The sequence below is a fragment of the Rosa chinensis genome, chromosome 2 (genome assembly GCF_002994745.2).
Source record: "Rosa chinensis cultivar Old Blush chromosome 2, RchiOBHm-V2, whole genome shotgun sequence".
Lineage (NCBI taxonomy): Eukaryota > Viridiplantae > Streptophyta > Magnoliopsida > Rosales > Rosaceae > Rosa > Rosa chinensis.
Genome location: NC_037089.1, coordinates 46,826,431 through 46,854,179, shown reverse-complemented (window position 1 = coordinate 46,854,179; position 27,749 = coordinate 46,826,431). Strand labels below are relative to the sequence as shown.

The 27,749-nt window shown below is 36.8% G+C and overlaps 2 long non-coding RNA genes across 11 annotated transcripts; one reads left to right on the top strand and one right to left on the bottom strand.

The window, feature by feature from the left end:
- The first annotated feature begins 7,374 nt into the window (after positions 1-7,374).
- On the top strand, positions 7,375-25,879 carry LOC112186120. Of its 2 annotated transcripts, XR_005807231.1 has the most exons (4): positions 7,375-7,658; positions 14,340-14,417; positions 25,134-25,466; positions 25,555-25,879. It is a non-coding gene; the product is annotated as an uncharacterized LOC112186120 (long non-coding RNA). The 2 variants fall into 2 exon arrangements; XR_002930649.2 differs by having other exon boundaries at positions 25,134-25,879.
- Positions 8,735-14,071, bottom strand: LOC112186119. Of its 9 annotated transcripts, none has more exons than XR_005807227.1 (9): positions 13,603-14,071; positions 13,272-13,416; positions 12,957-13,064; positions 12,719-12,878; positions 11,720-11,852; positions 11,518-11,616; positions 11,020-11,153; positions 9,215-10,670; positions 8,735-9,057 (listed from the first exon to the last, which is right to left on the bottom strand). It is a non-coding gene; the product is annotated as an uncharacterized LOC112186119 (long non-coding RNA). The 9 variants fall into 9 exon arrangements; XR_005807224.1 differs by having other exon boundaries at positions 11,792-11,852; XR_005807228.1 differs by lacking the exon at positions 11,518-11,616 and having other exon boundaries at positions 9,215-9,369; positions 9,482-10,670; positions 11,792-11,852.
- Positions 25,880-27,749: the final 1,870 nt, after the last annotated feature.

Genomic DNA, 27,749 nt, shown 5'->3' with positions numbered 1-27,749 from the left:
AAAGGATTTGATTTTATTAGATATCAAAGCCATGAAAAACAAGCCAGAGTCTAATAGAACTTATATAAGAATAGCCAGAAATAAACCAGATGTCCTATCTAAGTCACATCTAAACTCATTAAAATTCTAAAATTCTAAATGGTCACTCGCTGAATTAGCAAGCCAACAAGCAAAGCAAGAATAATTTCACTTTCTAAGGCAAAATCATTCATCTAGTCTAATCTGCTAACACTCAATTATGGTGCATATATCAACTAGAAGTCTTGAAACATCCTAGAAAGTATATAGAAATCACTCCCACTTGAGAAGGCTTGAAGTTCAGAATGTCTTGAAATGTTGTACCTTTAGCAAGCACCTTCTCTTTCCCCTTAGGGTTGGAGCTAGTACTTGTTTCAGGCTTATCAACAGCTAACAACCTTGGCATTAGGTTGGTTTTTTTGCTCTTTGTCTTTTCTGGTTCTCCATCTTTCTTTTTTCCTTTTCCTGTTATTCCATATGGCAACTTGTTCACACTTCCAACAGGGCGTCCTCTCTTTTTCTTGGGTTGTTCATTGTTGCTTGAAGGTCCCTCCAATAAACCCATAGTCACTGCATCCAAATTTTTCTTTCCAATAACAAGACCTAATCACAATTTTTTTGGAGAGATAATTACCTCATCATTTTCTCAATTTCGTCGTTGTCTTGTAATTGGATCTTCATTGAGTCTTAGTTCACTCAATTCTCTAACCTGCACCTGTCTTCGGTGACAACACATGGCCGCCACAGATTGGGGGAGGATAGCTTCCGGTATGCTATTAGGTATCTAAGCTTTGAAGATCAAGGTTTGGTTGTTGACCACCACCCTGTTAACATTAGGGTTTTCATGTCCCCGTAGTACTGCCAAAACCTATTGTGAGATCTCAAATTTTGAAGTTGATCAAATTTTATTTTTGAGGTTGGAAGTAGAAAGTAGAGGTACATTTTTCAGTGAATTTTTTGGATTCACGAGTTTTGTTTAACGAATTTTTGAAATTTCATTGGACAAAAATAGCATGTTGACTTGGCGGCGAGTTCTGATTGGTTGTTGGAGTGACAAGTGGCATGTTGGCTGCATGGCAGTTGGCCACATGGGTGATGATGACATCAGCAAAAGAAGGAGTCACATGACAAGTGTCAAGTGATGACAAAGGATGATGTGGTGTAATCTTGTGTTGACACGTGGCAACAAGGCCACAACCATTGGATTCAAATTTGCTCACCGTGGTGATACCACCACTAAATATGAAACTGTCATGTGTTATAAAACGTAATTATAGTTAATCATGATATTTTATTAAAAAAATATATGTTAAGTATTCATTTAATTCTATATGACATGACAAGTTTTAATAGGATGGTGATATCATCACAAAATTAAAGTGGTGAGCAAATTTAAATCCACAACCATTGGATTGACACGTGTCTTTTTTTGAGCTATAAATAGAGGGGCTACTGCTTCTTTCATTTTCTCTGAGAGCGTTCTCTCTCTTATCTTTCTCTCTCCTAATATTATCTCTCTAGCTTTCTCTCTCTAAAACTTCGGCTCAACATAACTTTTGATCCGTAACTCCGATTCAGGATCTGCGAAAAGCTACGGATTCATCTTGATGTCATCTTTCTATCCTTGAAGGTTTGAGTTAGATCCAATGGTATTTCTAGAAGGCTTAGTTTATGATCAGTATTTTAGGAAGCGATTCGTATTATCAAGGTGAGTGGGTGGTGTAATATGTTTCAAATATTTTTATTCGCTACAAAAATTGTGAAAAAAGCATGATTTTTATTTACAAAATATCTCTTTATTTTCAAGTGACGCATGTCTATTTGCGAAATACGCAGAGTTTATATATATATATATATATTTATATATTATGGTGCTAAATCCATTGTTTCACTAGTCACGGAACATGAGGATTTCTTATTTGATTATGCGAGGTAAGGATGTGTCACACGGTGGTGTAGGGCTAGAGAAAGCCATTAGAGTTCCCGTGTGGTATGCTAAATTGAAGGATAATCAATAAGAAGAGATGATGCAAGGTGAATTGCTATGAATTTATGTGTATACGATATACTACTTTCTAGCTTGTATAAAATGACATGGCTTTACTGGCATATTACATGATCTACTCACTGAGCGCGTGGTTTTGCTCACCCACCCACCAATCTCTAATACCTTTTGCAGAGAACTACTTAGATTTTCACGAGCCAAAGTGGGTTGGACGAGCCTAGAATGAAAAGCCTGAAAGGAAGAATTTATTTGCATTCTACTTTGTAACACTCACACCTCGAATTCGGCGTTAAGTGCTTAAAATCTACCGACACTAAGTCTGGGGCGTGGCACCTACTTAGAACCAACCTGGCGGAGCACATTGGCTATATGTATGACCTAATTGTACAAGGACAAGTCTTCCTAACTCGAGTCTCATCCTGTGACTTCCACATAACCTAACACCTCGATCATCAGCTCATTCTCTATTTATATAGGGTTAGACTACCAACTGGTATATGATTCTCTAACCTAACACTTGCACCTTATCAAATTTGTCATTCAAATCAGATACATGCTCCTCTAATTTGCAGGCTCACCATGATCAATTGAATGACCTTCACCTCGGCCCAATGACATTTAGCTCTCATTTAATTATCGACCTTGATAAATATGGACTTTTAAAATTACAAATTATAACTGTGTGGAGTAAAAAAAAACCCGAGCCATAATTCTCAGTTTCTTTTCTGTTTCTGTTTGGACCTTTTAGGTCCCCTTTGTAACCAAAAAAAGAAAAAAGAAAAGAAAAAAAAAACAGGGGACATTTACTCTATTAAAATAATACAAGCCTGCAAGGCCCATGTATTTTTTGTTGGTTGATGCTACTGCTACAGAACCCCCAACAGGATTGCTAAACCCCAACAATGTCTCATTGCCAAACAGACCATTCTGGGTCCAATGGAAGCATGCTAGGCTGCAAGTGGGACGGACACTGCAAGGCTTCTCCTGGTAATATGAGGTTTTTGGTTCGAACCCCAGCTTGTGAAAAGCATCCATTGGGAAGGGGCCATACCCAAGTTGCTCTCGACTTCGAAGTGGTAGCTTACTGGGCCACCATTTTAAATTATCAAAAAAAGAAATGTGGAACCTACTTGTGTTTAGGTGGTATTTAGCTATCAAAGTTTTGATATTTAACAATTTTGATGAACTGAGTTTAGGCCATGTTTGGTTCATGGATTTGAGGCATCAGGAAAGGAATGTCATTCATTTCCTTTGTTTAGTAACGACAAAATCTAGAAGCACTTTCCTGACAAAGGGAAAAATAGGGGGAAAGGTCATTCCACTCAAGACCCATGGGATTGATTTTCCCTTCTTCTTTCCTAGCATTTATGACTGCAATTTTGGACAATAATAACCCTGTTCAAATATACAATTGCCAGATTTACCCATTGAATCTCCTCGCAATCTATGCATTCGCGCGTCTATTTCGCGCCTTTTTCATCACTTACAAAGTCACATTGACACATTCCAAAAGCTCTATATCAAGGGAGACGAATTGGATCATCTTCACTCACAAAGAATTCATCTGTTCTCATCCGTCTCACACAACAGCTTTCATTAATTCAGGTATGTATGATATATAAATTCATTACCAATGTCTTTTTCTGTTTGGTATATGATTTGTTACTTCTTCTTTTTCTTCTTCTTCTTAGTATCTAGACTTCCAAACACAACTCCTCATTAGATAAGAGATAATTAATCTTGTCCAAGTATCATCTCCAGGCAAACAAACGCAGCCTACGAGTCTTTGACTTCCTAGGATCATTCGGAAATAGTTTTTTTTTTTTTATCACAATAGTGGGATATCATTTAAAAATAACTTTGATTCCCCTAAAATCGACTGGGATTTTGGTGCATGGAAAAAATTGGACGCAATATTGGCAGTATGCTTGAAAAGTTTTACTTGTGGCATGGACAAAACAAATGTTATATCCATGTCAGAGTTTTGTTTGAGTTCGCATTCATCATGATCTTTCTTCTAAGATCTAGGGAAATCATGCTTACAAACTTTCACACGTCTAATGTAGAAATCAAGTTCATTTTTTATTATGTCGTTGAAGTCTTCACTTGTGACATACTAAGGTATGGAAGTTTGGGTTGTGCAAGTTTGCGCCAATCTACCCCAGCGGTTCCACTCATTGGTTTTCCTCTTTTCTTCCATGTATTGATTCTCTAGGGGAGTAGGCTGGAATGCGTCGGCTGTAAGTTACAGCCGCTGACTAGAGGAGACGTGGCGTTAGGAGAGCCACAATTTCGTACAATTAGAGGCATTCTGTAATTTCGCATCGACGGACGTTAGGGGGTAAAACTAATGGCTGTTAGAGCAAGTCCACCCGTAGTCAAGAAATGTCAAGGTCGAGAAGTCAAAAATTCGACCGGTCAAGTTACTATTCACTGCCACTGGACATGGGTTTGCACCCGTTGTTTTTCTTGCCCGATCAACACTGTTCACTCTTTCACTGTTTACGCTACTGTTCACGCAAAAATACTGTTCATCAGTGGTATTTAAATGCAAAGCCTCCAATGGTTCTCTTCCACGTGGTCTGCAGCTGCCGGCCCAAAGGATGTCGCTACGCGACAAGCGTGTTGCTGCAGTCGTTTAGCAGTTGCGGCGCCACGCGTCAAGCTGCTGTCCCTCACTTCCCAAGCAGGCGCGTGTCCTTCTCCCCTGTGTTGCTGACGTCCCCCACGTTGTGTTTGCAGCCTTCCTTCTCCATGAGCTCGTCTCTTTCTTGCCTGGGCATGAAAATAGTCATTCCCATGACTATTTTCTTGGCTGTAGTCAGGAAGGAGTGATTCTTGCCCAGTCAAACTTCCACCGGTGGAAGAGAAGATTTTGCAAAGAAAGTCACCTAGTCAGCTTTTTCATGACTATAACCAGGCAAGGGCAAACCAGTGCACTTGCTCTTAATGTAAAAATTCTGAGGGACTTGGTGGTCTATTCTCACAAGAAGACAAGATAGGGGTTCGTGTTATTTAAGCCAGCCACCACGTCTCCTCTCATCTCATCGACCAAATGAGATTCCAACTTCAAACACAACAATAGTCGAGGCTAGCAAAAACTCAGATCAGAATCACTCCAGAAATGGCCGGTTTTGAAAGAGAAATTCAGGAAAACCCATCACAAATCAGAAACCCAAGCACCCACTTCGAATCTGAATCGCTTTGGGTGGACTCAAAGCTAAATCCTAGGCTGCTCTGAATTTTAATAAAAAACAATACATGGTGAGGTTTCTGGAAGGAAGGAGGCACTTCGGATTACTTTTGAATTTACCCTTATTTCACTTTATCAGTTTATTGACCTGATCTGAGGTAACCCAGGCCTTCGTCAATTGCAAATAAGCCCCAATTTCAATAAAGATCATGCACTCAATACTTAGTTTGTTCTGAAAGTGATTGAATTCGGGTAAAGAAAGAGAATCGAAATGGTGGGTATGGTGGTGATCTTGTGAATTCAAGAAATTTCTATAACTCCGCTACAAATCCTACAAATTTCTTGTTCTTGATCGCCGGAATGTTTCTCAGTTAAAAATACAATATTTAATTATAGTTGATGGTCATAAATCTGGGTTTGGACCATCAACAAAAGGTCAAAGGTCTGGGTTAAAGATTAGTGCAGACGTCGTAGTAATTCAATACTCAATTATAGTCATCAATAATAGAAGATCTGTTATCGACCGATTTCATTCCAAAGAATACTGAAAAAGTTGAAAACTACTGAAAACAACAGCCCAATCGATTAAGACGATAATATTAATGATCGGGTTCACGAGGTTGATGCAAAACAGATCTAGATCCTTGCCGACACGGGTCCTAAGCATTTCTGGAATTCATTCAGTTTTTATGCCTGTGGAGAAAGTGGTTTGGGGTTGATGATAGGCGAGGGAGGAGAGGACGATGAAAGTTTTTTTTTTTTTTTTTACCGTAATAAATAACAGCGCGTCCAATTATCAATATTGCCCCTCCGTTATAACGTCTGTTGGTTGCGTAAGTTGCAGCTGTTGTATTCCAGACTTCTCCTTCTCTAGGTGTCACTATGACGTTTCTTTAAGCGTTGAAATTTATTTTGTTGGGAACAACAATGCTAGAGTTTTCTTACATGATGGTTTGAGTTTTTCAAGCTACTAATAATACTGTTATAGTTGTTAATGACTTCACCTACCCAGAAGTTGGTGACGTCCCTTTTTTTTTTTCGTATCACTAAAATAAGATACAAGATTGTTTTGTTGATTGATTTTCAGCGTACTACTCTTGCACTGAGGAATGAGTATAACATGTGGATCAGTTAAAGCGAAATTCACCAAGTGAGTTCGTAACCGCTCAGAATTTGGTATTGCGAACCGAAATGAGGGTATTGGGCAAAGAAAAGTATACAGAAAAGTAGAAGTACAAAGAAAACTTAACCGTGATGAGACTGTCCAGGTGCCTTGGGGTTATGGATTTGGTCATTTGGACAAGTGGTTCCTCTTCTTTCATAGGTATTTTATCTGATTCTTTTCCTAAGAAATTGGAGTTTGAATATGTGAATGTACTTGGGGCTTTGCTGTATTTGTGGTTCGTTCGTGGATGGATCTATAGGTTGTCGGGGACCTCCCCCAAGGGTGGTGGCGACAAGCTAGCGTTGGTGCCTCTTCCACAGTGAGGCTGGTGATTGCAGCTTCCTCTTCTAAAGTCTTATCTTTCGTTGTCAGGCTTTGAGGGTACCTTGTCTGGCCTATTTATGGTGAAGCCCAAGAGCTCTACTATTGATGTTCCTTTTCTCTTGGTCGCCCCCCGGAAGCCATGTGCTACTAAACACTGGCTTTTACCAAACTACTTCCCCCTTTACATCTCAACATTAGGAAAGCGCATGCGCTTTATTTTACTCTCCTCTCTTTAGAAAAAGGGTGGGTGTATGGAGACCCAATTCGGCCAATATGGTGGAGAAGGGTCGTTTGCCTGGTCTTGATGCTATATTGGAGGGTGTGGTTATACAAGTTCTTGCTATGGCGGAATCTTTACTAGGAAGAGACTGCGCAACCGTTGGGTTGGAACTTGGAAGTGTCTATTGTTTTAGGGCTTTAATTTTTAGCTTATTATACTCGTTTTTACAAAAAAAAAAAAAAAAAACCAAACCCGAATGAAAATGAAAATGAAAATGAAAATGAAAATGAAAGCTTTCAATCGAAAATTTTACAATGAATTGACAAACTATACCCCGAAATCAATTGCGAGCTTCGCAAAACCCCAACCCCCACTAAGGCTGAGTTTGGCCCCGAGGTTAGTGTAGCTTAAGCTGCTTATTCCATAATTTAAGTTGGATAGGTGTTTGGTAAGACCAGATGTTGTGGATTATAACTCAATCTCCCACTTCCCAATGCTATAATCTACAAGTTGCAAAAGTGACGCTTCTGATTTCAGAATCTGAGAGTATTTATTTGCTTTACCAATATTGCCCTCATCTAATTTGCTATATTACCTGATATCATCAGTTTTTACACGCTCTCAACTCACAAACTTCATTCTAGACTTTCAGAAAACTGATCGACGTCAAACAGAGCTCTCGTTTCTCTCCATTTACATATCTGCAACAAATCACTCATCACAATCTTATTTGGTAAGGCTATATGGTTAGTGGAATTCATATGTGTGAAAAGTCAGTAGCTTGAATTGGGAATGCATGTTTCTGACTTTTTGATTTGGGGTTCTGTGTCTCTGATTCTTGTTTATCTTCTGTAGTATTTTGGGTTTCATCATCCTATCTAGGTTATTGTCTACATGATGAATAAATTATTACGGGTTCTCCAAATTTAGATTAGGGTTTTAGATTAAAGCTTTGAAAACAGAGATTTTCACTACTAGAATTTTGTTCATAGACATCGGCCCAGAACCGATGTTAAACTAATTTTCGACCGATGTCTTAGTGGGTGTAGAGAAAGATATAGACATCAGTATAAGCGCGTTTTTAACCGATGTCCCAGACAACAACCAACATCGATTCTAAAAAACAAATCGATGTATAATCGTTATAATCATCATATTTTTGTATGTTAGGTATGTCTAATTCTTCATATTTTCACATTTTATGCTTAATAAAGTATATCTCGAACAATATCTAAGTGAACATTTAAATCGATTACAATTTCAGAAATGATGTGTAATACACTCGTAGACATCAGTCTCTAAAAAAATTTGTTTGTTCGTGTCTATTTTTACGTGCATCTTGCCGTCTTATTCTCCTGAAAACGATGTATGTAGCTTTAGACAACATCAGTTAATCTATGAAGAATGATGTTTTATGTTACTAGGAACATCGCTTTTCGTTGGTTGAAACGATGTCTAGTAGTTTTGTAGACATCATTTCTATTTTTCAAAACCGATGTCCTGTATTTCATGGTAAATCAGTTTACTATAACAGCTGATTTGTACATTGACAATAGATAACGGTCTGGTGTTTAGATATCGATGTGCATTGATTTTGTGTACATCGATTTCGGGGTGACATTTCGATATGTTGATAATCATGAGACATCAGTCCGGCCAGTTTTAGGTACTGATTTCTAATCTCTGAATTGACATCATTTTCTGTCATTATTGTTTTGTTCCCCATTTATATACATCAGTTCATATATATAAGAATGATGTGCAAATAATCATCTATCTGCTGGTGGTGGGAAAATATTTAGAAATATATTTCTCATCATTCAAAAATTGGGGCTTTCCATTAATTTTCTCATCTTCATTCATGATTCTACATAATTCACAAAATAAAACCCCAAAACCTACAAAGGCTAGCCTATAAACATACTAGCAACCAACTACAAAAGTTCAACACCAAACTCTGCTTCAAAGCAAAAACTAGTCTTACTCAAAATCATGTTGGTAGCCATACTCTGTATATAGTCAGCCACTTCAATACGTACAAAGTCTGGTCTTTGACAATTATATGTAGATGCCGGATCAACAAAGCAATGGTGTCAAATTCATCTCTTTGAGTAAGAAGTTCATGCAAGTACCTGTGTCAAAAGCAAAGACATGAAATTGCAAGCAAACTCGTTTCCAAATGCAGCAAAACCCCATAATCCCATATCACCTTTCCACACAGTTACATTGCAAGTCATGTGTAAGCAAAGGGAAAAAGAAAAAAAAAGGGAAGACAGCTGCAGCCATTACCTAGCTTCCATAGTTATGTATCAAATCAATCTTAGAGAAGACATTTATGTGTGGGAGCTCCAAATGTATCATGGTTGATAAAAAACAAGAAATGCAGTAACATACTTTGCAACGTCACTGCATATATGGGCGTCAACTAAATGCGTTGCAGCCAACTGCAGAAAATCAGGAAGCCAACCAAATGAAGAGCAGAAGGCACATCAATCATTCATGGTCATGGTGAATGGTCAAAGCAACAATATCACAAAAGAAGAATATAATCATAACCTGAGGTTTAACTTCTTATGAGTTTCATGATAATATTCCTGGTGTTGGAAAATCAAAGAGAAGATAGTGATCTGCAGTAACATTGATAGGCAGCAGAATGCTATTGTTAATTTTACCACTACTTAGGGGACAAACTACTAGAAGAATGCTAACATGCCATGTCATTTGAGCAACTTTACAATCAGCCAAATATATATGCTTGCGTAATTTCTGATTGTGGATTTCAAAATGCATCACTTATTATTTGAATTTAAGTATCATTGGTTGAACATTTCAGTATAATTCTGAGCAACCATAAGACTAGCTCCAATTTGAACTGATTCTTGATATAACAATGAAACAACACATACTAGCGAATTATACAAATGCTCAGAGAAGCTATCACGGAGAAAAGAAAAAAAGAGAAAAAGAAAAAGAAAAAAAAACACTATCACAACAACTCCAAGAAGCAGTTATGATGTATCATAGGAAAACAGTATAATAAAACTGCCCATATAAAGAACTTGATGGGAAAAGATAAGAATAAGGATAACAGAAGCCAGATGCACAAACCCTGTATTCAGAAACATTATTTTCATAATCTGTAAAGCACAAGATAAAAAGAAAGTTAAGAGTATCAGGCTTAAGGATTCAAGGAGCACTCTTCTCCATAAAAAGAAAAAGAAAAAGAAAACAGGATTCAAGGAGCACAAGAAAAATGGTATACTTATATGCACATGTTTTCAGTGACATCAGTAACTAGCAAAATGAGAGACTTCCAGGGCCTTAACTGAGCTCCTGATATAGTCAGAAACAAGTAGAAATTTAACATAATCTACATAAATGTGCTTTTATTTATTTATTTATTTATTTGTATAATAAACACACTTGAACTGACCAGATTGTGAATACCTACCCTAGCACCAATTACTGAACAGTTCTTTATTCAGGTCAGCCAGGGTTAGGTTGGGGTAAATTATGCTAAAGAAAACGTTTTGTATTATTCTCACATAGCCACTTTTGCAGCAGGACATTATCATGCACTCTGGGTACATAACATCTTGAAGAGCACATATCAACCCATTGTTTCCCATCTCGTTCCAGCTTTTCACTTTTATCAACTGGATCATCTTCAAAAGTCAAACCAGCTATACATATGTTCTTCTGCTAGTTGATTATCAGAAGAAGTCTCACCAAACACTGCCTAAAACTAACGGAAAAAGCAGCAACAAGCCAAATCTTTTCAATCTAAACTACTTCGACTCTTGGTAAACCAAAGAACATATACCCTATGTTCTGAACAGTAGTAAAACCAGTAGTAATTTATAATTCGGGAATCCACCAAATTTCCTCAACTATTCTAATTTATTGGTAAAATATGTTTTCTTGATAACAGCAAAAAGAGTGTGACCATACAAAGAAACAAACAAAATAAAAAAAAAGCCTCGCACAAGGAAATGGTTTTCATGAGCATTTATTTAAATATCTATATTTCTGCCGCACTTATGTAAGCGTATGTACTGTGTAAAGAAACATGTATAGCAATAAAAATGACTTACTTTTTCCCTTCCACATCGACACCATGTACCAGAAACTCATCTGCATACTTGGCAAGGAAGTCTAATATTTCCTTGTCAAGATACACGTCACTGAACTTTTGCCATCTATCTGTGACAATTGCATATTTACCTTCCTGCACATAAAAGACCAGATACACATTAAGGCCAACGAATAAAAGAGGGGCTTGAGTAAATTAATGAGATGGCGAATGTGTGACAGTTGCTTATTAGGCTAAAGCACAAAAGCCTATTATATATTAAACATGGTACTTGAAAATGCTTAAAGAAAAAAAAAATACAATAGTTCCAGTAGCTTGCGGCAAAACTCGTCCACTGTGTTCTAGCATTCATAATATGATCTGAGTTTTAATAAACTGATATTTCAAAGGCAATAATTAAAACTGCTCAAGAATACGTAGTCTAATGAGACTGCTTAGCCTTGTAAAGAAAGTGAACAAATGAAGGACATAAGACGTATAATTCTGGATAACTTCATACCCTCTTTCTACAGCTAAGGTCTAAAACAAGCCTTTCTTTTCCAACAACAAGAACAAGATCTTTAAGCCTTTCAAGGTTTTGCCCATTATTAAATACATACTGCAAGAAAACCATGACAAGTTTTAGAAAATGTTTTCCTGATATCAATTGTTCTAAGAAATATACATGGTTTTTCAATTTTAGAAGAGGAGAAAAACAGAACTCGCAGAAGTGACAATGACGTGGCGAGCCCCTTCTTCTATGTATTCCAAAGAATTATCTGAATTGATCTCACCTCCTACCTGGAAACCACCTAGATTATACCAGTCCTTGTAGCAAGTTCAGCAGAGGAAAATCTGTAAGTTTAAACATATCATCAATCATAGAGAACAAAGTGAAATAGCACACTCACAAGGTTTATACTAATCTCAGCATGTGCAATGAATAATGAGAAATCTGATCCTTTTGCAAAAGTTGGCACCTCTTTGATATCAATTTCCCTAAACCTCGTAATCCTAACTGATGCAAGTTAGAATCTTTAATCTAATTCTCCCTTAGACTAAATCACTCAATTAGAGACTGAGCAATAGCTAGAGCTTCACCATGTGTGGGCTTATTCCGAAAAGAAAAATAAGTGTAAAGGTTCTCAAATCAATTGTTTGCAACAATAAGCTGCAAGTTTGAGAAAATTTCAGAAAACTGGTAACAAGCAAGAAAATTTCACCAACAATTTGTCTTTCAGTGATTTCAAGCAAAACCTTCCAGATTTGAAGTAGACATGCAAAGCTACTATTTTGCAAAGTTTCATGCCAATCGAAGTTCAAATGGAGGGTCAAACAAGAATATGAAATTACAGAAAAGCTGGATTATGCAGAAATCCTGAAACAGTGCAGTAAATTCAAAATAGCACAAGTATCTCATTTTAACTCCGTTTTTCGTGAAACCAAGCTCAAAATGATCATTGAAGAGTCTACTTTAAGCTGTCAAAAACTGAGAGTAAAACAAGGAGTATAGGTTTTTCAAAAATCATAAAATAGCCCACTGGTTCAGCTTGGGTGTTGTCTTTGAGGCATAACATCAAACACTTGGAGTGCAGTAAAAAAGTTCAATTCCAGTCCATCCTAATGGGGTTACCAAAGCTGGGTAATTATCAAAAGTGCATTCCACAAGAACCTTGAATAGATTTAAGAACAGGAATTTAACAGAGAGTAGAAGTTCTTACCAAGAGAAAGTAGATTTCTGGTATTGAAGCAAAATAGAGAGAAGCTCAGTGGTTTGAAAGGAATTGTGGCCCTTTGCTTCTGAGGGCTTCTCAAAGGAATTGTGAGGGCTTTCTCAAAGGAATTGTGGGCCTCTGCTTCTGAGGGCTTCTCGACACTAACCTGCAGGAATGTTGAATTAATTAATAATTACCCAGGAAAGCTTTCAACTTTCAAGCTTTATTTTAAGTTTCTAACTACCTTACACATATGAAGCAGCAGTTCTCGAAAATTGGTGATGACAATAGGTGAATAGGTGGGGCAATTGATGAATTGAAGAAGAAGAATATCTGAATACAGTCACCAAGCCTGCAAATTAAGGCAGATTAACTTACCCAGGAAAGCATTCAACTCTCAAGCTTTCATCTTTCAGATTAACAGCCAATCTCATTGTAAACATAATCGGTAAATCAGCAATAGCACAATATATATATATATATATATATATATATATATATCAGGACATCAACAATTCAACATTCAACAACTAGAATTCTAGAAAAAGAAATAACTTACGATTTCAATTTTCATTGAGGTGATCGTTTGGTCGAGATTGACCGAAGCAAAGAAGCATCATAGCAGATCAATGGGATCGATTTTCCCAATCTAGTCATCTAGATTCTGCTGGCCGCCTGGCCATGAAAGTAGCTCCAATCTGGGCCTGACCAACATATCAGATTATCAGGATACATTCATATATACAATTTCATTACTCTGAGGAATTCAATTTCAATTTCAAATGGGCAATTCATGATTCAATCAGATTAAGAAGAATAAGATAAGAAGAGAAGAAGAAGAGGAAGAGGAGTAGAAGAAGACGGAGAGGGAGACTGGGAGAGAGAGATACCTGGAGCTTGGAGACGGAGACTCGGAGATGGGAGACCGGAGAGGCGGAAACGGAGGGTCAGGGACGGAGAGAATCAGAAATGGCGGAGACGGAGACACGGAGTCACGGAGAGAGTCAGAAATGGCGCAGTTGAGTGCAGCTGGGTTGCTGTGTTCGAGTTTAGGGCTCCAACCCCGACTTCGGTGGGGCTTGAGAGGAAAGAACCATTCCTCTTTAATTTCTTCAACTCTGCCAATCTCAGATCGAGGCCTGGCTCAGGATTCAGAGCTGTTACTTCAATTTTAGATCGAGGTCGGGATCTCGGCGCTTCAGATTCCTCCTGAGAATGAAGGAGGGAGGATTGTGATGGTGAGGAGGAGGAGGAGGAGCTCGAGTCTGGGTTGAGAATGGAGGTCGACAATGAGCTTAGGGTTTGTGTTTCAGTTTTGGGGTCGGGCGCAATTTTTTTTCTAAGTGTGAAAATTTTGAGTTTTAGTCCCCGCTTCCTCATTTCACTTAAAGACTTAGCGCTTTTTGCAAAAATAGGTTCCCGCAAATTTTCAAACAAAACTTTTAACACCGGTCATTTTAAGAACCGATGTTAATGATATACATTTAAATCGGTATTTTCATAAAACAATGTTAGATTACTTTTTTACATCGTGGGTAAGTCTGACCGATTTAAAACATGCGATGTCTATGAACAGATTTCTAGTAGTGTTTGTTTAGAAGTTTTGATGAAAACAATGATCACACAGGTAACTGATTCGAGGAAGAGGGACTACTCTATTGCAATTAGAAGAAGGTTGTATCTACTTCCTTATAACCTAGCAAAGGTAAGTACGATCTGCATGTTGTTAATTGCGTTTGCTGAATCTCTTCTAATACTTTGAAATATGGGTTTAATGTTTGTGGATTCATGATCATATTGACTCTTTCCGTGTGTTTAGAGAACAATTTATACATCACACTAGAATTATGTTAACACCCGACTATCATAAATTGCTTTAGCTTTTAGAGATCAACAGAAATATTATAGTAAATAGATTGGATATTGATATTGTTGGAAGTAGACTAGCAGAAATTTGATATTTTAAATAAATTAGATCTTTTTTTTTTTGTCTGAATAAATGGATCAGATATTGATATCGTTGGAAGTAGACTAGCAATGGTACTAAATTATAATAACATGGTAGAAACTATGCAATGAGAATGTGTCCTCAAATTTGATTATAGTGGTATCAAGTTTGGGGCAGAGCATGACTCCTATTTTTGGTGGGAAGTCATACTTGGATATGTGGTTGAATCTTACAGGAAGTATTTGAGTGCCTTTGTTTTGATGGACATTGCTTAGTTATGTGTGAAGCAAATGTGGATGCAATATTAACAATGAAACATTATATGCCAGCAAGTAGGGAAGCAAGTAGCATACTAAAGTAAAGATTCTATCTTTGCTGTGTAAAGTTTACAAAACAATATATATATATATATATATATATATATATATATATATATATATATAGCAACTAGCATATAAGAAACTCAGAAGTGGACATAATAGTAACAGATGAACAAGTAAAAAGAACTCTGCACAAATAAGCATCTTAGCAAAATATTTAAACTATGAGAACATTATAGGCAACTGATAGGAGCATTTTAATGCGACGTTTTACTTGCTTTTCCCTACATTTCTTGCGTTATTTCCTTATTAAAACCCTGTTTATGAAAGTTTTCATTCTTTGATTGGGAAAGTTCCTATTTGTAGAAAGTTTCTATTTTTATAGTTTCTATTTATCATTTTTAGTAAGTTTCCATTTTCGGTAGTTTCTATTTTTCAGTTTAGGAAAGTTTCTATTTTTCTTATTAGTTTCTATTTTCAGGACCTCCGAGCTAAATATGGAAATGAACTCATAAATGGAAAGAGGAGCTTGCGAACACCAAGGGGAGCAAAGATGAAGGTACATTGGAGTAGAAAAATGGAAATGTACTAAAAGATCAATTTTACACATATTCCTACTCCGGTTAGGAGAAACCAAGCCAAGCAAAGAAGAAGGAGCGGCCGCCTGACCAAATGAACTTCAAATGAGCTGAAACCTTCCAGATCCACTCTAGACACCCAAAGGATCATTTCTTATGAAGAGTGCCAGAGAAAAATATGAGTGGAAGGCCTTCAAACGATCAGCCCAATTCTCTACAGAAGCAAAACCGGAAAACTGGACCTGTAAGAGGTCCAGCAGCATTTCCGGCCCAACCACATGGCAAGAAATTCTGAAATTTTACCACAGTAATCTACACTCATGGTGGATAATTTCATATGAAGAAGTCGAAGACATATAATGAAGTCTTGTTGGAGAAATAATTGAAGGAATAAAGGGGAAGAAACTGACTTGAAAACAGCTCAACACCACATATTCATGTTTCCCACCCACATGAAGAAAGCATTTCTTTTTCCTTGGATACATTTTTCTACTCTAAAAGATCATCATCACTTCCACATTTCTTCACCTTCATGCTTTGCTTTCATCATTACCTCATCTTTTACATATTTTACAAACCACTCTCATACTCCACTTTCATTATTTTTCTTCATCTCATCATTTCACTCTTCTTTTTCTTCCCTATTTAAACACCTTCTCCTCTCACTCTCAATCACCAATTTCTGAATCCATAACACACATTCCTTCATCCATTTCATCTTCTTGTCTCACCATTTCCTCTCCATTTTCCTTAGTCACCAATTCCTTCATCCATCTCATCTTCTTTGTCTCTCCATTTCCTTTCCATTTTTCTCTCCATTCTCTAGTTTTAAGTTTCTGCATTTTTAAGCAAAGAGAAGAAGAGAAGAAGAAGTCATGAAGCCTCCTAGCCGTCATCATCCACCTTGTGCCGTGATAGTGAAGTCTTGCTTTAAAGATTCAAGATCAATGTCTCAAGCTCTTCATCATCCACTCCCTTCATGGTGTAATTCTATCTTTTTCCTTGTAATTTCTTTTGGTTTTCTTTGTTTAGATTTGTAGAACTATGAATTCTAGTTAACAAATAATGTTAAGGGCAAAGTTTAAAGCCCGTTTATATGTTTTGAGATAAAGTTGTGATTTCTATATGTTGATTTTTATGTTGCTTATGTGGGTTTGTTTAATTAAATTTGCATGATAGAAAACTTTTGTATTTTAATCTTATGTGGTTGCAAACACTTAGGGTTTTGATATAATTGGCGCTAGGTTTAAGAACATGAAATCGACTTTTCGTTTTGTGTAAACTTGAATCAAAGTAGTAAAGGTTTTGTGCAAAGACCGAATTTAATTAAAGAGGATTGCAATTAGGTGGACTTTTCCATACTAAGTTGTACACTTGAGTTGATAGCCTTTCTCTATGTCTAATGCGTTGAACATGTCATGATTGACTAGCTTTCTAGGGCTTGATTGCATGTTTGATAGGATTAATCTAGGTGCTTTCGCTTAGGTTAATTAGCATTGAAAAGTAAAATATGGGAAATCATTTGCTTTCGAATGTTTCACATGATCAACTCCTCTCTCATGATATTTAAAATCAACTATAGGAATTGTAATTGGATTTCTTGCATATGGATGTGGTTTTGATCCACCCTTGTATATATGTTTTTACATTTTCTTTATTTTATTTATCTTAATTTTCAATTCTATAATTCTTAAACCCCCCCCCCTTTTTATTTTGTTACTTGTATATATTTATATTCTTTATTTTATTTTTGTAAATAATACTTTATTATTTTAATTCTTTATTTGTTTATACAATTGTATATATTTATATTCTTTATTTTATTTTTGTAAATAATACTTTTCTTTATTTGTTTCACAATTACAAGTGTACCCTCAATCCCCGGATAGAACGATCCCTACTTACTTATACTACTAACGACATTTCAGGGTTAAATTGCGCGCTTGCTTCAGGCGCATCAATTTTTGGCGCCGTTGCCGGGGATTGAAAAATCACTTGCTAAATTGTGTCATTTATTGTAAATATTTGTTGTTTAAAAATTGTTTGAAACTTAGTTTAAATTAACTAGGATGTTATTTATATTATTGAACATGAATTTTAATTGTAGGTTGTAAATTGAGAGGAATAGGTGAAGTCTCTTTTGTTAATATTGGCCTAAACCCCTTATTGGTACCTAGCTCAGGTCCCTTAAGGTTGAGGGCGGCCTTTATTAACACTTGTTGAACTGTCTTCACACTAATGACCTTTCTCATCTTAGTAAGAAAGCCTATGTGAAATGGTGTCTAGGAAGGGGACAACGTTCATGACGGGTTTTTGAATCCAGAAGTGCTTGCAAATGGGCCTAAACCACTATGTGGGAGTAGCTCATGCCAAAATGGATTTTTCCTCTCGTGTTCGCCCTCCCCCACCTGGCCATTTCAGTAAGGTTGCCCAAACGATTTGAAAGGGAGTTTGTGTCTAGGCGACTATACTTGGGCCGCACGTCCACTTGATTTACCGCTTGGAATTTGATTCGATATCAATAATGTTTATAATAAAAGAAATACTTGTGAATACTCTATACGTGTAAATTATTTTGTTGTTTCACACTTTAAACATGTAAAAATACTTTTCACGTTTTATACTCACTTGTACTTAACTTGTGTCTTTTGTACAATATACTTGTTAATTTTACTTGTAGTTTGTAATTAATAGTTATACTTGTTTTTATTTTGTATTTCTTTGTTAATTATAGTTACTAACTTTATTTAATGTAGGTACCGTCTGGCTGCAAGACGTAAAATACAAGCGCTACTTGGGAGGCAACCCATGCAAATCAGATTTGCTTTCTTTATCCTTATCTTTTATTTTTCGTTTTTGCTTATTTGTTTTAGTTGTTATTTTCGTAAATTTCATCCCTATATTCTTACTTATTTCATTGCATGCTTTTAATTGATTAAATTGAAGATAATGCAATATTTAAGTGTGGGGGAAGAGATTTATATTTTTGTCTTTCATTTTGAGTCCAATATATATTTATATTTGTCTTTTATTTTTTGAGTCCTTTATATATATAAAAAAAAAAAAAAAAAAAAAAAACTGCATTCATTCAGTCTTATTAAATTCAGCTATTTACAAAAAAAAAAAAAAAAAATAATAATAATAATAATAATAAAAATACTCTATACTAAACCATGTCTGCATCTCCGTAGGAGTTGAGGCTGAGCTCAAGGGAAATGCGAGAGTCACCGCCATAGCCAATACCTCCCTCGGAAGTAGTCTTCATGTTGCCAAAGATGTCCTCACCATGCATGGGGAATAGTGGAAGGGTTTCAATCTCCTGGTGATATTCTCCTCGTTGTTCCATGATCGATCCATCAGCACCATAGCCGACACGTGACCCAAAGTTTAGATCAATGGATCTGTCAGTGGATCTGTCATTACTAGTAGAACCAGTGGAACCAAAATTGAGATCGAGAGATCCACCAACCGGAACGTTCCGAAATTCCTTCAACTTCTGCCTCTCACGAGCCTTGAGGTTCTGGAACCAAAAGAAGACGTTTTTGTCCTCGATCTGCCCATACTGTTTCAGATGGAGGCAGATCTCTTGAATCTGCTCTGGAGTTGGGTACTTAAAACCCTTATCATAGTAAAGGCCCTTGAGGATTCTTAGTTGAGGCGGTGTGGGAGCCCACCGGTTACTACTCCCGGCTGTTTGGATGCTTCCTCCCTCCTCGGTTGGTTGCTGGGCTTGTAATTCCATTTGTTGCTGGGTTTGTAACTCCATTAGTTGCAGAGTTCGTGGTTCCATGTTGATGAAGAAAGGATTTGAGTTTCGAAAGAAAGGCTGAAGGGTTGAGAGAGAAAGACTGGAACTCGGAAGAATTTTCTTTTGGAATGAATAGTCGCTCCCTCAGAATGCACCTATTTATAGAACGAGTGAGCGGATCTCCACCGTTGGATGGACGATCTCTGAGATTAAATCTACGCGTTGGATTAAAGTCACCCGAAAACACGGAAAAGCTGTTGGTGCGTGGAAGACACGTGGGGGAACCAAACGAATCTCGAGGAGCTGTGACAGACAAGCTACAGCAGAAAGCAGGTTTAATTTCCGTGAATCAAGGAAAAGAAAGGACGCGTGGGGGAATCAAACGAATCTCGAGGATCCGTGACAGACAAGCTATAGCCGAAAGCATGCCATAAATCCAGGAAAAGAAAGGAATATTTACACGTGGGGGAGTTTCTTGGGCCGTGAACTATCATAACTCTTCTCCTTCCCTTAGAAGCTTTGTTAAAACCGTGTGCCTGTTGAGATTTCTACCCTATTTTGTGCTTTACATATACATCCTTTTTTGTCTCCTCCAGATTTTACTAAGGTTTGTCTAAGCGTGCAGTTTCAAATTCCTTCTACTTCCTCATGGCTCGAACCAAGGTAGCCCCTCGCAGGGGCGTCAATCAACGCCGTGTTCTCTCTTTGGAAGAAGAAGGTCGTCAAGCGGCCACTAGAGCTGGGCTTACTCGTCCATGGGACCATCGTCCTATCCGTGAGCGTACCCGCAGTCCCCCTCCTCTGCCTCGTCGCTCTCCCAGACTGCATCCCGGAGAGTCTTCTTCCTCACCAGCTACTCGTGCTCCTCGGCCTATGGCCACCCTGGAAAGCTTGTCGGATTCGATTGATGATTTGCGTTCCTCTCTCCGCGATGGTATTATGGTGACAGATTGGAGAGTCAATTGCATGATCGATTACATCTCTGAGATGAACTGCTCTTTGATCCGCTGTCACACTGCAATAAACAAGCTTGCTCAGGAAGTCAATAACTTGCAGAGTTATCCTCCTGGGTTTCCTCGCAAGGACGCTACTGCATCACAACATGAGAACCCTCCTCAGGAGGCTAAAACCAGCAAGAGGGCTGCCACTCGCCCGCATACCGCTCCTCCAAAGGAGTAAATGGAGGTATAAGTCTAGGCTGAAAGACTTTAAACATTAAGCGCTGCATGGGAGGCAACCCATTTCAACCGTATCTGTGGAGGAGCCATCAAACGCAGATTTGCTTTCTTGAACTCTTCCTTCTATTTTATTTTCATGAATTTTAAGTTGTTTTAGGTTTCGTTGTGTTAACTTTCTCTTCTATGCTTGATTTATGCTTTGCATGATTTATATTTGTTTATACATTGAGGACAATGCATGAATTAAGTATGGGGGAAGGGTTATTGCTTTATTGTGTTTTTAGTAGTTAGTATATAAAAAAAAAAATGAAAAATAGTTGATGTTGGATTGTGTTTTTTGTGTTTATAATTGATGTTGTGATACACTAAGGTATATTGGATTAAACATAGTCTTGAAAAAGGTTAGCTGTTTCAGTCCCATTGCACATCGAGACTCCCTGTTCCCGTACCTAAGTGTTGAAATTAAATTAATTTAAAAAAAAAAAAAATTTGAAAAATGTCAAAAATTTTAAAAAAATTTTGGTTACTTTTGTTTTTGTTTTTGAGTCTTAGAATGCCCTTTCAACTGTCTAGGATGATTCTATATCTCTGAAATCATGATTAAAAGAGGATCACAAAATTGAGATGATTTTTAAAATGGTATTCTTTGGTTAATTGAGATATATGAAAAAATGCATGCATGTGTAGTGGATATGGATTTCGTAACCTTGGTACAGAATATGAGCATGTTAGGATGAGTTTTGATTTATAAAAGCCCATGTGAGATATTTGAGCCATGTCCCTTTTTCTTGGAGTGATAATTGAAAAATATATTCTTAATTTCTTGGCGATGTTTTGATGATCTCATTATTCTTTCCTCTTGATTGACTACTTGCCATAGATTAAGTTTGATGGACTAGAGAATGCTAGAATTCACTCTTGTGCTTGTTGAAACGTTATATCAATACATGGCCCTGATTCTGGAAAGGATAGAGGCAACCTAGGAATTACCACCATTGCCAAATAAGCATGTGTCCCTATTTGTGCCCGTCGTGGGACTCCCTTAGATAAACCCCTTTGAGCTTACATTAAGCCTTTTCTTTCATCACCCTTAAATCCTTAACCCTGAACCTTAGTATAGCTACACTCCTACCCTTTGTTCTAAAAACTTAGCGGAGCTATATTTTGGGACTTTACTTGAGGATTTGGCATTGAGAAAGAAGATTGAGAAGAGGTGAAAGTTCAAGTGTAGGGGTAGACTTGTCCATAAAGAAAAAAATATGTGAAAGCCGTGAAAAATGAAAAGAAAAGAAAAAAAAAAATTGTGCACGGCTAGAAAAGAAAAGAAAAAATGTATATGGATTTTAGTCCTCCATACTTGGTGAGTTTGGAGTTTGTTTTGAATTGAAGACCCACTATTGGAAAATTTGGTCTTTGTCCAATTCACTAGTTCGAGGGAAGTTTAGAGTGAAGATTGGGCCTAACATGAAGACATTTGGCCCTTTCATAAAACCTCTATGGGATGTGACGTTTTGATATATCTTGGTGGATTTCTAGAAGTCTCTACATCTACATGAGCTCTGCTAGGTTTTTAGGACACTTTGTGAAATTCCTTACCTTTCGTTTCTTAAAACCTTGAGCCTTGGCCCCATTACAACCCTAAATAAGACCTTCTTGATCCTTAAGATGGGACAGCCTTTGATTTGTGGAGATGAGTTACAAGAGTTGAACCTATGGCTTGGGTCCATCCGTGCAAGTAATTGATATCCTTCATGAGATCTTTTCAAAAAAAAATTATATTCACAAAGTGCTTTTCGTTTCTTATATATGTGAGCTATTTGATTGCCTCAAAATATTTTCTCTCACATATAATTGAGTGATTATAAGCTTTTAAGCATTGTCTTGAATTCTGAGAGAAGAAAGAGTGGATATACCTTGTGAGGATATGAATCATACTTGTTCGAAGCATGCTTAACAGAAACCATCACCATTGTCACAACCAAGTCCTACTTGTGTATGTGTGGATTATATGTTTTAATTAACTCTTGAATATCTACATATTGATTCTTGGTTGAGTGCTAATCTTGATGTTGTGAAAGTAGGAGATTTCTGAGACAAAAAGTTGAAGGGCAATAGAGTCATTGTTTTTGTAGAGTCTTTAATTTTCGTTGAGTCTTAGTGTGTGTCTTAGTGTGATTTTGCTAAGGGACTAGCAAAAGCTAAGTGTGGGGGAATTTGATAGGAGCATTTTAATGCGACGTTTTACTTGCTTTTCCCTACATTTCTTGCGTTATTTCCTTATTAAAACCCTGTTTAGGAAAGTTTTCATTCTTTGATTGGGAAAGTTCCTATTTGTAGAAAGTTTCTATTTTTATAGTTTCTATTTATCATTTTTAGTAAGTTTCCATTTTCGGTAGTTTCTATTTTTCAGTTTAGGAAAGTTTCTATTTTTCTTATTAGTTTCTATTTTCAGGACCTCCGAGCTAAATATGGAAATGAACTCATAAATGGAAAGAGGAGCTTGCGAACACCAAGGGGAGCAAAGATGAAGGTACATTGGAGTAGAAAAATGGAAATGTACTAAAAGATCAATTTTACACATATTCCTACTCCGGTTAGGAGAAACCAAGCCAAGCAAAGAAGAAGGAGCGGCCGCCTGACCAAATGAACTTCAAATGAGCTGAAACCTTCCAGATCCACTCTAGACACCCAAAGGATCATTTCTTATGAAGAGTGCCAGAGAAAAATATGAGTGGAAGGCCTTCAAACGATCAGCCCAATTCTCTACAGAAGCAAAACCGGAAAACTGGACCTGTAAGAGGTCCAGCAGCATTTCCGGCCCAACCACATGGCAAGAAATTCTGAAATTTTACCACAGTAATCTACACTCATGGTGGATAATTTCATATGAAGAAGTCGAAGACATATAATGAAGTCTTGTTGGAGAAATAATTGAAGGAATAAAGGGGAAGAAACTGACTTGAAAACAGCTCAACACCACATATTCATGTTTCCCACCCACATGAAGAAAGCATTTCTTTTTCCTTGGATACATTTTTCTACTCTAAAAGATCATCATCACTTCCACATTTCTTCACCTTCATGCTTTGCTTTCATCATTACCTCATCTTTTACATATTTTACAAACCACTCTCATACTCCACTTTCATTATTTTTCTTCATCTCATCATTTCACTCTTCTTTTTCTTCCCTATTTAAACACCTTCTCCTCTCACTCTCAATCACCAATTTCTGAATCCATAACACACATTCCTTCATCCATTTCATCTTCTTGTCTCACCATTTCCTCTCCATTTTCCTTAGTCACCAATTCCTTCATCCATCTCATCTTCTTTGTCTCTCCATTTCCTTTCCATTTTTCTCTCCATTCTCTAGTTTTAAGTTTCTGCATTTTTAAGCAAAGAGAAGAAGAGAAGAAGAAGCCATGAAGCCTCCTAGCCGTCATCATCCACCTTGTGCCGTGATAGTGAAGTCTTGCTTTAAAGATTCAAGATCAATGTCTCAAGCTCTTCATCATCCACTCCCTTCATGGTGTAATTCTATCTTTTTCCTTGTAATTTCTTTTGGTTTTCTTTGTTTAGATTTGTAGAACTATGAATTCTAGTTAACAAATAATGTTAAGGGCAAAGTTTAAAGCCCGTTTATATGTTTTGAGATAAAGTTGTGATTTCTATATGTTGATTTTTATGTTGCTTATGTGGGTTTGTTTAATTAAATTTGCATGATAGAAAACTTTTGTATTTTAATCTTATGTGGTTGCAAACACTTAGGGTTTTGATATAATTGGCGCTAGGTTTAAGAACATGAAATCGACTTTTCGTTTTGTGTAAACTTGAATCAAAGTAGTAAAGGTTTTGTGCAAAGACCGAATTTAATTAAAGAGGATTGCAATTAGGTGGACTTTTCCATACTAAGTTGTACACTTGAGTTGATAGCCTTTCTCTATGTCTAATGCGTTGAACATGTCATGATTGACTAGCTTTCTAGGGCTTGATTGCATGTTTGATAGGATTAATCTAGGTGCTTTCGCTTAGGTTAATTAGCATTGAAAAGTAAAATATGGGAAATCATTTGCTTTCGAATGTTTCACATGATCAACTCCTCTCTCATGATATTTAAAATCAACTATAGGAATTGTAATTGGATTTCTTGCATATGGATGTGGTTTTGATCCACCCTTGTATATATGTTTTTACATTTTCTTTATTTTATTTATCTTAATTTTCAATTCTATAATTCTTAAACCCCCCCCCTTTTTATTTTGTTACTTGTATATATTTATATTCTTTATTTTATTTTTGTAAATAATACTTTATTATTTTAATTCTTTATTTGTTTATACAATTGTATATATTTATATTCTTTATTTTATTTTTGTAAATAATACTTTTCTTTATTTGTTTCACAATTACAAGTGTACCCTCAATCCCCGGATAGAACGATCCCTACTTACTTATACTACTAACGACATTTCAGGGTTAAATTGCGCGCTTGCTTCAGGCGCATCAGCAACCCCTTGCTGTTCTGCTCTTGTTTTTTTCCATGGTTATTGGCCTTTGTTTTTCTTTTGCTTTCCTTCTTCTTAGGTGATATGAGGGACCTTCGATTACCTATTTGTTATAGATTTTGGAATGATGATTTAAACACAGATGGCAAACAAGAGTGGAATACAGGAAAAAGGAAAGGCTACTTGGACTGATCATAATGTAGATGTCTTTTGTGACCTTTGTATCAAGGAGATTGAGAAAGGAAGTCGTCCAGGTACTCACCTCACACCAAAAGGTTATGAAAATTTGGGCATTAACTTCGCTAAAGAGACGGGACTTCAATATACTAAATCTCAATTCAAAAATAAGTGGGATTTATTAAGAGATCAATGGAAATTGTGGAAAGAACTAATTAGGAAGGAGACTGGTTTGGGGTGGAACCCCAAACTGAAAACTGTAGATGCACCTGATGAATGGTGGTGTAGTAAAATTTAGGTTTGTAATTTTCTAGTGCAGTTTTTAATGTGGCATTTTGTTAATTTACAATGAACTTATTTCAACAGTCATCTTTTTTAAAATGTAGGACAATCCTGAATATGCCAAATTGCGTAAAAAGGGAATAAACCCTGAATTGGAAGAGAAGCTAGATATGATGTTCCAACAAGTTACTGCAAGTGGTGTTCATGCTTGGGCACCATCTTCTGGTGTACTTCCACCTGATCATATAGAAGTTAACAATGTTGCAGTTCCATTAGATAGCGATGATGATTTGGCATGTCCCATTGAAGTCATTGCCAGTTCTTTAGGTAAGAGGAAAAGGACACCAACAAAACAAGTTAATGCAGGTACTGAGAAAAATAATAAATCCAAAGGTATAGGATCAAGAAAGATTGGAGGTGCAGCTAAGTTAGCAATATGATAGGAGCATTTTAATGCGACGTTTTAACTGCATTTCCCTACATTTTTCTGCGCCATTTCCTTGAAAAATCCCTGTTTTGGGAAGTTTCCATTCTTTGATTGGGAAAGTTCCTTATTGTAGAAAGTTTCCATTTTTGTAGTTTTCATTTCTCATTTTTAGCAAGTTTCCATTTTTTAGTTTAGGAAAGTTTCTATTTTTCATTTTTAGTAAGTTTCTATTTTCATTTTTTAGAAAGTTTCTATTTTAAGTATAGTTTCTATTTTCAGGACCTCCGAGCTAGAAAGTGGAAATGAACGCACGAATGGAAAGAGGAGCTTGCGAACATCAAGACGAACGAATATGAGAGAAAACGGCCCACACATTTGAGCAGAAATGAAGAAATAAGCTTTCCTAGTCCAACCAGGAAATCCTACGAAATGGAGGAAAGCTTCCCTAGCAAGTTTCCAACGCAACCATGAAAAAGAAATGGAAAAATAAAGTGTTTTGCGTTGGAAAATGAGAAGGCTTGAAGATGAAGCAACGAGGCCCAAGAACTCTTTGGATTTTCGGCAAATTGGATCAAGGCCCATCAAAGCCCATGACACTAGGGTTTGTGACGCAAACCCTAACCCTTAAAGATGTTTTGCCGTAAATTTGCAAGAGAGAAACAAGGAAGAGGCGTCCAAAAATCAGAAATAAAAAGGAGATTTTCTAGGGAGATTTTCTAGGTTTATTTTTATGGAAATAAATCAAGAGATAAACCCTAGAGTCTTCCTAGCCGTCCAAGCCAAGAGGAAAAGGAGGGAATGCCGTGCAAAATAAAGAAGAAACCCTAGAGAATTCGGCAAAGATATTATCTAGAGAGTTTTAAGGAAAGAAGATATGTGTGGTGACCAAGAAAAGCTCAAAAGGAGTCTAGATTCATCCCTAGAATTCCTAAAGGAAGATTGGCCGAAATTAAACAAGAAAAATCAGAAATTATCTCAAGGAATTTCGGCAATATTTCTAGGGAATTAATATTGGAATTTTGTGATTGGTTGAACCACCTCATAGGGCTTATGTGGCATGCAAGCATTGGAGGAAATTATGTGGAGTTATGTCATTGTGCCGTGAGTTTCTCTAGGGTTTTACACGGCTTGAAGACTTAGAAGCCGTCCCCTATATATTCATCTCTTCTCTCAACGTTTTGGAGTTCCATTCTTTGCATTTCATACACTTTAGAAAAAAATCAGAAAAACCTCTAGCCTAGCCGTGCTCCTCTCCATCCTCTAGGGCAACCACGAAGTGCAAGCAAGGCCAAGGAAGAAGAAGACAAGCCGTGAACACCATCCATCCTCCACCTTGAAGATTGCTTTCGAAATTCAAGAGATCACATCATCACTTCATCCATCTCATCTTCATCACGGTGTAATCCGATTATCCTTGTAACTTTGTTTGTATTTTCGTTGGTTTGCCTTAGTTGACACATATGTATGAACAAGTTTTGTTTTCTGAAATTTTATGATTAATTGTTAATTTTCAGATTCATATATTGTGATTTATGGTTGCTTTTGTGTAAGTGTTTGATTGAATTTGCATGATAGAAATCGTTTGTATGATAATCTTGAATGGTTCGAAACATTTAGGGTTTTTATGTGAATGTTGCTACGAATTCGAGAACATGAATCAACTTTTTGGTTTTGTGTTCTTGAATCAATAAGTAGTAAAGGTTTTGTACAAAAACCGAAATTTAATCAAAGGAGATTGCAATTAGGTGAACTTTTTCATACTAAGTTGCACATTTGAATTGATAGCCTTCCTTGAACTTCTTGCGTTAAACATGTGTGATTGACTAGCTTTCTAGGGCTTGAATGCATGTTTGATAGGATTAATTTAGGTGC